General features: G+C 35.4%; 1 pseudogene; it reads right to left on the reverse strand.

The window, feature by feature from the left end:
* Positions 1-8970: 8970 nt before the first annotated feature.
* LOC131502093 (non-histone chromosomal protein HMG-14-like) lies at positions 8971-9364 on the reverse strand (annotated as a pseudogene).
* Positions 9365-12268: the final 2904 nt, after the last annotated feature.

A 12268-nucleotide genomic window follows, 5' to 3' on the forward strand; every position in this document is an offset into this window, starting at 1 on the left:
GGGTTAACACTAAAAATATTAAGCTTAATTGAATTAAACGGAAATTCATGCATTTATGTTAAAAAGATTAATTTCACACAAACAGAATTGAGAAGACCTATTGTAAAAGCATTAGGGTGTTTAGTTGACAAAATCTCAATATGACCCAACAGCATATCATGGCTTCCCACAAAATCCATGCTATCTTAAGCTGCATAAATAAAAGTCAGATCAAGTCTAATATGTTGTACCACATTTTAAAAAGGGTGTTAATAAACTGAGGCAACCAGAGATAGGTAACTGGAATTCATTAAAAAATCCAAAATCTATAAAGTATGTATCAAACTCAACACCCAAAAAACAAACAATCCAGTAAAGAAATAAGCAGAATACATGAATAGACTTTTTTTCCAAATAAAATGTACATGACCAACAAACACATGAAAAGATGCTCAACATCACACATTATCAGAGAAATACAAATAAAAACCATGAGTTACCACCTCACACTTTTCAGAATAGCTAAAATTAACACAGGAAACAACAAATGTTGGAGAGGAGGCAGAGAAAGGGGAGCCTTTTTACACTGTTGGTGGGAATGCAAACCACCTCAGCCGCTGTGGAAAACTGTATAGAGCTTCTTTAAAAAGGAAAATAGAACTACCCTATGGCACAGCAACTTCAGTACTAAGTATTTATCCAAAGAATACAAAAATACTGATTTGAAAGGGCACCTCGATGTTTACAGCAGCATTATCAATAATAGCCAAATCATGGAAAGAGCCTAAATGTCCACTGACTCATGAATGGATAAAGAATATGTGGTGTTCACTCACACACGTGTACACGCACGCGCACACACACACTGGAATATTATTCAGTCATCAGAAAGAATGAAATCTTTCCATTTGCAATGTCATGGGTGGAGCTAAAGTGGATTATGCTAAACAAAATAAGTGAGTCAGAGAAAGACAAATCCCATGTGATTTCACGCATATGGAATATAAGAAACAAAACAGATGAACATATGGGAAGGGGAGAAGAAGAGAGAGAAACAAACCATAAGAGACTCTTAACTATAAAGAACAAACTGAGGATTGATGAGTGGGAGGGGGGATGGACTAACCAGGTGATGGGTATTAAGGAAAGCACTTGTGTTGAGCACTGGGAGTTATATGTAAGTGATGAATCACTAAATTGTACTCTTGAAACCAATATTACACTATATATGTTAAATAACTAGAATTTAAAATTTTGAAAAATATCTGTACCTATATTGCATAAGGGAATGTGAAATTTCTTTTCAAATATTAAGAAAGAGTGGCTTGTGCACAGGATTGAGATATAAATATAAGCTAGGCTATATGACAAAAAAATATCTTCCACTTATATTTCAGTTTGCCTTGTAACTCAAAGACTCTATGAGCCTACACATTAAGCAAATAGATAATGGGACTGTCCTGACATAATGTTTCCTCTTGGAGTTAGGCTATTAAAAAAAACTATCTTTGTAAATGTCATAAAGAAATACACTCTGAGTTCTGTGAAATATAAAAGTCTTTTCAGGGGCACCTGGGTGGCTCAGTTGGTTAAGTGTCTGATTCTTGATTTCAGCCCAGGTCATAATCTCACAGTCGTGAGACTGAGCCCCACACTGGGCTCTGTGAAGGACATGGAGCCTGCTTAAGGTTCCTCCTCTCCCTCTCCCTCTTCCCCTCCCGTGTGCAAAAAAAAAAAAAAAACAAAACTAAACTAAAATTATTTTAAGTTAAAGTAGTGCAAGCAAGGGAAGAAGAGGATAATTTTGTTTTAATGTATTTTAGAAAGAAAGTGGTTTTAGAGAAGGTCTTCCTCACTACAGATTTCTGAGCAGTGAATGAAAAATTAATACTTAATAAAAATATACTTTTCATCATTAGGAGCTTGTATTTCATTCAAATCAATTGGACAGGAAATTATCTACCATTTTTCATAATGAAGATATCATAATGAGCTTCAATTAATTACTGTATATGATATCTTAATACAGTCACCATTAAAAGAAGGACCATTAAAGAACCAATGAAAAAACCCTGCCAATGTTAATCAGGATTTTATAGACAAAACTCTTAACCTGAAAAATACATATCCATATTATTTACTAAAAATTTCAATAACTTGAAAATCAAGATTAATCTTGAATTCAAAGATCTTAGCAGAATCCACAATTTCTTATTTTTCAAAACAGAAGTATGAAAAACAGTTCAATTTTGAGTTGTTTGTATGTGAAAGCAATACTTAATGTGTTCATATGTGGCTTATTGCTTGCAAATTATTCTATTTGGAATCAAACATTGCTTGAGCCTTGGAATTTCATGTTCTAGCCAGCAGATAATAACTTCAGCTGACACCATAACATCATTTCATATTTTGACATTTTGCAGTTTATAAAGGCACATCCACATATATTTCACTATACTTTCTGCACAGAAATTCTATAGGTAGAGAGAAAAAAAGGCACTATCCTAATTTCTCAGTTAAGAAGCTAATGCTGAGAAAGTCTTCATGGCTATCTCATGGTAGCCCAACATTTCACTGGTAAAATAAAGATTCAAATACAGGCTTTCTGATAGTATGTCCTGTGCTGTATTTACTTTACTATAGAGAAAGTTGTGTTGAATCTGAAGATTTGCAGATATAAAGTCATAAAATGCTTCAGAAAGGGCAGTGTCTACCCTCTGGAGATTAAATACATTTGAAACAGCTTTAATCTTAACTTTTCCAAGTCAAATAGCTGTATTTAACCTATTTAATAGACCATTTATTAGGGTCCAGTATATATCATTTCCTTTGATTATGTTACGTTCCATTGCTAGTGGGTTTGGCATAAAGCTATTATGTATAAGCAAAACACTTTGGTGTGAAAAAAATTGATAATATACTTATGAAATCATTACTATGTACCTGGTACTTCACTTTATATACATTTTTAATCCTTATAAACTGTAGGAGGTAAATACTATTATTATCTCCTTTATGCAAATGAGGAAACTAAAATCTACAAAAGTTATGTAATTTGCACTACATCATACAGCTAAAGTTAGGATTCAAAATAAGATACATGTGATTCAGAAGATAATACTTTTCCAACTATTCAATTCTGTATAAATGTAACAATTTGTTTTGCACAGTATCATTTTATTTACCAAACCATGTGTGTATACTTTTATAATAAATAATATTATGTGCACCCTTCCCCACAACATTCCCAACAATTGCTTCCTAAAAACAGGGACAGAAGACAATATCCACAATTTACAGATATGAAACCTAAGATACAGTCAAGCAACCTTCCAAGGCCTCACAGAGATATAGTTAATAAGGGAGAATTCAGTATAAGTATTCTGTGCTTTTGGCATTTAATTCATGCTGCCTAATAGAGAAAAATAATCAATAAAATTTTAAAAAGGCAAATTATATAAAATGGCAAAAATGAAAAGGAAAAACTTTAGAGATAGAAAAACTATGTGTGACATCATCAACAGAAATCAAAGGGGGCACTGATTTTAGAACTTTGAGCACTGAATGAATTAACAAAAAAATAGTATGTTAATCACAATTTTTTAAAAGCATAAGTTATTAAAAAATATGAAACTGCAGTCCAGTTTCATATTGTGAAAAAGATAAAGAGAATGAAAGATACAGATTGGAAACAAGGGAGAGTAGATGAAGGTAACGGAAATACAAAGTGAGGAGAGAAAAAAAAGGAATAATATTGGCTCAAGAAGGAAAACCTAAGGTTAGTGGTTTGAAGTTACTGGGTGGAGGGTGGCTTTTGTTTAAGAAAGAATATTTGATAATGAAAATTATACAATAGTATACTCTTATTTGTTTAATTCAATGGCTCCTTCTGAGACTTCATCAAGTTGAAGTGCTTTTGAACTTTTCTCAATATCCGTGTAATTAATCCTGTCCTTCCTATTTTTTTTGTGATATGGGACTTTTCTGGCTCTTCTTTATCAGTGTATCTGGTCACCAGCCTCAGCTTTGTCAATAACTCATTATTCTGTGACCTTGAACAAGTCATTTATCTCTGAATTGAATTTCTTCAAAACTAGAATGATGGAGTGCATGATCTTCAATGTCTTTTCCAGTTCTAGAGAGTCATGATTCTATAATTATCTACAGTGGTAATTTTCCCCAACCTTAAATCAGCATTTACTGCCGGGCTTTCTTATCTCACACTGTAAGCACTCATTTGGAAATGAGGGATGACTTTCAAATCTTTCTCTGTCATCTTTTGTCCCAAATACCAGACCTCTTTATACAAACCATTCCACCTGATGTCCCCTAGCCACCTCAAAACATTCACCTTTGCAAATGTATTCTTCCTCCTTTACCTCCTCATTTCCTTAGGAATATCATTATCTTCTACAGTTGAAGCTCTTAAGATCAATACTTTAGTGACATCTTCAATTATCTCTTCACATAAAGTTGATAAACAATCCTATCAGGTTTAACTATGAAAGTCTCTTGTATTCATCCCATTACTGTTTTGTTAGTGCCCTGGTTTGGGTATCCATGTTTCTTAGTGATTCAAACTACTGTAACAGTTTTCTAATCTGCAAATTTCCCATTCTTATCTTCAATCCTTTCTTCCAAACCTTGTCTTGTTGCAACCAGAGCTAACTTCTTTTAGTACAGGCTTAATGATATTTGATGAATTACTGCTCATAAAGCACTTAGAATGGTCGCTGTAGTATAGTTATTTATATGCTGTATAAATATTAGCTATTATTATTATTCCATTGCACAAAAATGTTTGAAAACTTCCCTGATATACAGAGAAAACGCCTATATTTTTTAGGTTAGAATTTAAGAATCATTTAAATTTGGTATCAACTTTGCAGTTATATTTTCTACTCTATTTCACTGAATTAAAAAAATTATTTTTAAAAAATGTTTATTTATTTATTTATTTATTTATTTATTTATTTGAGTGTGTGTGCGTGCGTGATGGAGAGGGGCAGAGAGAGAGAGGAAAAGAGAGAATCACAAGCAGGCTCTGTGCTGTCAATGAGAATCCTGATGCAGGGCTCAATCCCACAAACTGTGAGATCATGACCTGAGCCGAAATCAAGGGTAGGAACCTTAACCAACTGATCTAATCAGGCATCCCTCCACCCCCCAAAAAACCTTTAATTGCCTTATTTTCACACATGTTAATTTTTTTTTTCAACGTTTATTTATTTTTGGGACAGAGAGAGACAGAGCATGAACGGGGGAGGGACAGAGAGAGAGGGAGACACAGAATTGGAAACAGGCTCCAGGCTCTGAGCCATCAGCCCAGAGCCCGACACGGGGCTCGAACTCATGGACCGTGAGATCGTGACCTGGCTGAAGTCGGACGCGCCACCCAGGCGCCCCACACACATGTTAATTTTAAGAGGACGTTGTCCATCCTGTAGCCACTTTATTTTGTGTCATGTGGTTCTATTTCCCTCCTTCCTCCCCCACCAAAGCTTAGGTGTTTGGATAATGATTAGGCATTAATTATACAATAGAGGACCCAATCTGGCTACGAACCTATATGTTATTTGGCCTGCCACAAAAAGAAAAACTGGACCAAAATCTGATTTTCTTTTTCTCAGTAATTTATATTAATACATTTGGAAAGAATTTTCCAGTTAGCAGTAAGAAGGGGGGTGTGGAATGATAATGGAGGAAGAAATAAACAGCAGTGGCCATGATGAGCCATATGTAAGATGAAGTTAGGTATGGACAGATAATAAGCAGAAGCAGGATTAGTTGATTCGGATGGAAATAAAATAAAAGACCATTTATGCTGGAAGAGATATGCCATAACAAACCAGAACCAACTGGATTCTTAGGGAATTTGAAATAGTAGATCCTAGAGCTGCTTCTATTCTTTATTTAATTTTTTTTTATTTTTTAAAATATACATCCAAGTTAGTTAGCATATAGTGCAACAATGATTTCAGGAGTAGATTCTTTAATGTCCCTTACCCATTTAGCCCATCTCCCCTCCCATAACCCCTCCAGTAACCCTCTGTTTGTTCTCCATATTTAAGAATCTCTTGTGATTTGACCCCTCCCTGTTTTTATATTACTTTTGCTTCCCTTCCCTTATGTTCATCTGTTTTGTCTCTTAAAGTCCTCATATGAGTGAAGTCATATGATATTTTTCTTTCTCTGACTAATTTCACTTAGCATAATACACTCCAGTTCCATCCAAGTAGTTGCAAATGGCAAGACTTCATTCTTTTCATTGCCAAGTAGTGAGTAGTATTCCCGTGTGTGTGTGTGTTTGTGTGTGTGTGTGTGCGTGTGTATACATACATATGTGTGTGTGTGTGTGTGTGTGTGTGTATATATATATACACATATATGTGTGTGTGTGTATATATATATATATACACATATGATATATATATATATATATATATATATATATATATATATCACATCTTCTTTATCCATTTTTCAGCTGATATACATTTGGGCTCTTTCTATGATTTGGCTATTGTTGATAGTGCTGATATAAACATTGGGGTACAAGTGCCTCTATGAATCAGCTCCTTGTATCCTTTAATAAATACCTAGTAGTGCAGTTGATGGGTTGTAGGGTTGCTCTATATCTACTGTGTTGAGGAACCCCATACTGTTTTCCAACCAGTTGGCATTTCCATCAACAATGCAAGAGGGTTCCCCTTTCTCCACATCCTCACCAACATCTATTGTTTCCTGAGTTGTTAATTTTAGCCACTCTGACTTGTGTGAGCTGGTATCTCAATGTGGTTTTGATTTGTATTTCTCTGATTTTTAGTGATGTTGAACATCTTTTCATGTGTCTGGTAGCCATTTGAAATGTCTTTTTCTATTCCTGTCTTCTACCCATATCTTCATTGGATTATTTGTTTTCCAGATGTTAAGTTTTGTAATTTCTTTATAGATTTTAGATACTAGCCCTTTATCTGTCATTTGCAAATATCTTCTCCCATTCTTTGGTTGCCTTTTAGTTTTGTTGTTTCCTTTGCTGTGCAGAAGCTTTTTATCTTTATTAGGTCCCAATAGTTTATTTTTTTCTTTTAGTCCCCTTGCCTTTGGAGACGTGTCAAGTAAGAAGTTGCTGTGGCTGAGGTCAAAGAGGTTGTTGCCTGTTTTCTCTTCTAGGTTTTTGGTGGTTTCTTGTCACACATTTGGGTCTTTCATCCATGTTGGAATTTATTTTTATGTATAGTGTAAGAAAGTGGTCCAGTTTCATTCTTCTGCATGTTTCTGTCCAGTTTTCCCAGCACTATTTGCTAAAGAGACTGTCATTTTTCCATTGGATTCTCTTTCCTGCTTTGTCGAAGATTAAATGGCCATAAATTTGTGTGTCTAATTATGGGTTCTCTATTTTATTCCATTGGTACATGTGTCTGTTTTTGTGCCAGTACCATCACAGATGACATAATGCTGTACATGGAAAACCTGAAAGACTCCACCAAAAAAAACGGCTAGAACTGACACATGAATTCAGCTAAGTCTCAGGATATAAAATAAATGTACAGAAATCAGTTGCATTTCTATACACTAATAATGAAGCAATAGAAAGAGATATCAAGGAATTAATCCCATTTATAATTGCACCAAGAACCATACAATGCTTAGTAATAAACCTAACCAAAGAGGTAAAAGATTTGTATGCTGAAAACTATAGAAAGCTTATTGAAAGAAAGTGAAGAAGCCACAAAGAAATGAAAAAAAAAAATTCCATGTTCATGGGTTGGAGGAACAAACATTGTTAAAATGTTGATACTACCCAAAGCAATCTACACATTCAATGCAATCCCAATCAAAATACTACCAGCATTCTCAAAGGTAGAAAAAACAATCTTAAAATTTGTATGGAACCAGAAAACACACTGAATAGCCAAAGTAATATTGAAAAAGAAAACCAAAGCTGGAGGCATCACAGCCCCAGATTTAACCTGTATCACTTAGTATAATATTCTGTAGAGCCATCTATGTTGTTGCAAAAGCAAGATTTCATTTTTTAAGGCTGATTAATATTCAATTGTGTATATATACCACGTTTTTATAATTTATATCTTATTGGTTGTTCTAAGGATCACTACACAAATTTCAATTTGTACACAATTCTTAACATATATACTGAAAACCTAAAAAGGTCACATAGCTGCAATTGTTTTGTGAAAGTTATTCCAGTGGCAATCCTGCTTAAAATTTGGAGGCAAATTTTTCTTAACAGTATATAAATTACCAATATCTTAAATGTTGATACACTGTAACATTGTTAAGTCCCATTATTTCACCATTAATAAAATATACATTACATATCCAAATTTTCAATCTTATATAGCACATTGACAAAGTTACTAGATAAACTGGACTACCACTACAAAGATGTTATGGAGTGCACAAAATTCTACCAGGGAGAGCCGAGATCAAGGAGTGGTTTTCCTCAGGAAACAATCCTACCAAGAACAAATGGGAATAGTAGTAATTTAAAATGTTCAAGACATATTAAATGCATGACTGACTCCAGATTTCCATTTAGTATGCTTTATATTATAGGATATAAAAACTATCCCATCCAGGGATGCTTTTTCCAGGATATAACAACTATCAAGTTGAGTGTCTGACTCTTGGTTGTAGTTCAGGTTATGATCTCACAGTTCATGGGTTCGAGCCCCACATCTGGCTCTGTGCTGACAGTGTGGATCTGCCACTCTGCTGTTCATGCTCTCTCTGTCTCTGTCAAAAATAAATAAATAAACCTTTTAAAAAAACCTATCCCATGTATGGAATGTTAAGCTGACAGCCAAGATAATCAAAGCCTCCCATATTCAATATACCGCAATTTTCTTGTTGTACCAAAAAGTAAACAACCAAAAAGTGAAACAACAATTATTTCACTTCTTAAAAAAAAAAAACATTTACACTTAAAAAGTAGTATGAATGAGATTCCTTCCTTCTTAAAAATGTTTATAGAGCTACTAAAAAACTTGCATTTACAAAATAGTTGATAAAAAATATTCCTCTGGATTGTACAAGAAAGGAGACAGGGAGCAAATCAAACTTGGCTTCTTTCTCTCCTGCTTCATCAGAGGCTGGACTCTCCTCATTTTTAGTTTCTCCATTTTCTGCATGTAAGTCTTCTTTTATTTCTTGGTTAGCCACTTCAACCTGTTCTCCCTTTGGTCCTCCTTTCCACTTTGTTTCCACCTTCATTGTCTGAAGATTTATTCCTTCCTGCCACTTGTTTTGGCTTTGTTTCCACTTTTCAGGAGACGGGTTTGTCTCACAACGTCCCCAATCTCGTCTTGTGCTCCTCCTTTGCCACCCCCTCAGTGGAGATGAACTTTCTTTTAGGTATCATGGCAAATTGGTTGGTGTGTGCTGGGTGTCTGAGGGTCAACGAGGTGCTGAGAGCCTTCATGAAGTTGGGCTCTATACTGCTTTTCTTTTACCCTTTCAACTATGGATGGACACTTAACTTGTTTCCATATCATGACTATTATAAGTAATGCTACAATAAACATAGAGTTACATGTATCTTTTAGAATTAACTTTTTGTGAGTCCTTTTTGGCAAATACCCAATAGTGGAATTATTGGAATATACAATACTTTTAGTTTTAATTTTTTGAGGAATCTTCATACTGTTTTCCACAATGACTCTACCAATTTGCATTCCCACCAACAGTGCACAAGGGTTCTTTTTTCTCCACATCCAAACCAACACTTGTTATTTCTTGTCATTTTCACTTTAGCCATTCTAACTCACATGAGGTGATATCTCATTGTGTTTTCTAAATGTTTATTTATTTTTTTTTTAGAGACAGAGAGAGAGAGAGAACACACAGGGGAGGGGCAGAGAGAGAGGGAGACAGAGGATCTGAAGCAAGGTCTGTGCTGACAGCAGAGAGCCTGATGTGGGGCTCAAACTCACAAACTGAGAGATCACGACCAGAGCAAAAGTTGGACACAACCAACTGAGACCCCCAGGAGCCCCTCTGTGTGGTTTTGACTTGCCCTTCCCTGATGAGGATGACTGATGTTGACAATCATTTCATGTGTCAGTTACCCATCTGTATGTCTTCTTTGGGAAAAGGTCTATTCAGAATTTCTTCCCAGGTTTTAATCACATTAAGTTTGTGGTGTTGCATTGCATAAGTTCTTTATATATTTTGGATACTGACCCCTTATTGGATATATCATTTGCACATACCTTCTCCCATTCAGTAACTTGTCTTTTTGTTTTGTTGATGGTTTCCTTTGCTGTGAAAAGCTTTTTATTTTGATATAGTTCCAATAATTTAATTTTGCTTTTGTTTCTCTTGTCTTAGGAAACATATCTTAAAAAATGTTGTCATGGCTAATGTCAAAGAAACTACTGCTTGTGTTCATTTTTAGAATTTCTATAGTTTCGGGTGTCACATTTAGGTCTTTAATCCATCTTGAATTTATTTTTGTGTATGGTGTTAGAAGGTAATCAAATTCCATTCTACTTCCATCCAATTATATATATGTAGTTGGACTGTTTTCCCAACATCTTTTCATTGAAAATACTTTATTTTTACCATTCTATATTCTTGCCTCCTTTGCCAGATTAATTGACCATATACCTGTAGATTTATTTCTAAGGTCTCTATTCTGTTTCAGTGATCCATGTGTCTATTTTTGTGCCAGTAACATACTGTTTTGATGACTACAGATTTTAAAAATCTCTCAAAAAATTGGGTTTAGTGTGAAAATTCCATATAATGGCCGTATAAGAATAAAAATACAGTTGACATCATGCTCAATTTTGAAAAGTTGAGAATTTTTCTCCTAAGATCAGGAAAAAGACTCGGATATCCACACTCACCACTGTTATTCAGTGTAGTACTGGAAGCCCTAGCCACAGCAATCAGACAAGAAACAAAAATAAGAAACATTCAGTTGTCTAAATAAAAAGTTAAAATTTCACTATTTTCAGATGATGTGATATTATATTTAGAAAATTCTAGGGGCGCCTGGGTGGCGCAGTCGGTTAAGCGGCCGACTTCAGCCAGGTCACGATCTCGCGTCTGTGAGTTCGAGCCCCGCGTCGGGCTCTGTGCTGACAGCTCGGAGCCTGGAGCCTGTTTCCAATTCTGTGTCTCCCTCTCTCTCTGCCCCTCCCCCGTTCATGCTCTGTGTCTCTCTGTCCCAAAAATAAATAAAAAACATTGAAAAAAAAATTAAATAAAAAAGAAAATTCTAAACACTTCACAAAAAAAAACTGCAGTAAAGACACAGGATACAAAATGAATACCCCAAAATAATAGTACTTCTATACACTAATAACGAAGTACCAGAAAGAGAAATTAAGAAAACAACTCTACTTATGACTGCACTACAAGCATAAAATACTTAGAAATAAACTTAAAACTAAAAGGCAACCAACGGAATGGGAAAAAATATTTGCAAATGACATATCAGATAAAGGGCTAGTATCCAAAATCCATAAAGAGCTCACCAAACTCCACACCCAAAAAACAAATAACCCAGTGAAGAAATGGGCAGAAAACATGAATAGACACTTCTTTAAAGAAGACATCCGGATGGCCAACAGGCACATGAAAAGATGCTCAACGTGACTCCTCATCAGGGAAATACAAATCAAAACCACACTCGGATATCACCTCACACCAGAGTGGCTAAAATGAACAAATCAGGAGACTGTAGATGCTGGAGAGGATGTGGAGAAATGGGAACCCTCTTGCACTGTTCGTGGGAATGCAAACTGGTACAGCCACTCTGGAAAACAGTGTGGAGGTTCCTCAAAATTTAAAAATAGACCTACTCTATGACCCAGCAATAGCACTGCTGGGAATTTACCCAAGGGATACAGGAGTGCTGATGCATAGGGGCACTTGTACCCCAGTGTTGATAGCAGCACTCTCAACAATAGCCAAATTATGGAAAGAGCCTAAATGTCCATCAACTGATGAATGGATAAAGAAATTGTGGTTTATATACACAATGGAGTACTACGTGGCAATGAGAAAGAATGAAATATGGCCCTTTGTAGCAACGTGGATGGAACTGGAGAGTGTGATGCTAAGTGAAATAAGCCATACAGAGAAAGACAGATACCATATGTTTTCACTCTTATGTGGATCCTGAGAAACTTAACAGAAGACCATGGGGGAGGGGAAGGAAAAAAAAAAGAGGTTAGAGTGGGAGAGAGCCAAAGCATAAGAGACTGTTAAAAACTGAGAACAAACTGAGGGTTGATGGGGGGTGGGAGGGAGGGGA

The sequence above is a fragment of the Neofelis nebulosa genome, chromosome X, assembly GCF_028018385.1.
Source record: "Neofelis nebulosa isolate mNeoNeb1 chromosome X, mNeoNeb1.pri, whole genome shotgun sequence".
Classification (NCBI taxonomy): Eukaryota; Metazoa; Chordata; class Mammalia; order Carnivora; family Felidae; genus Neofelis; species Neofelis nebulosa.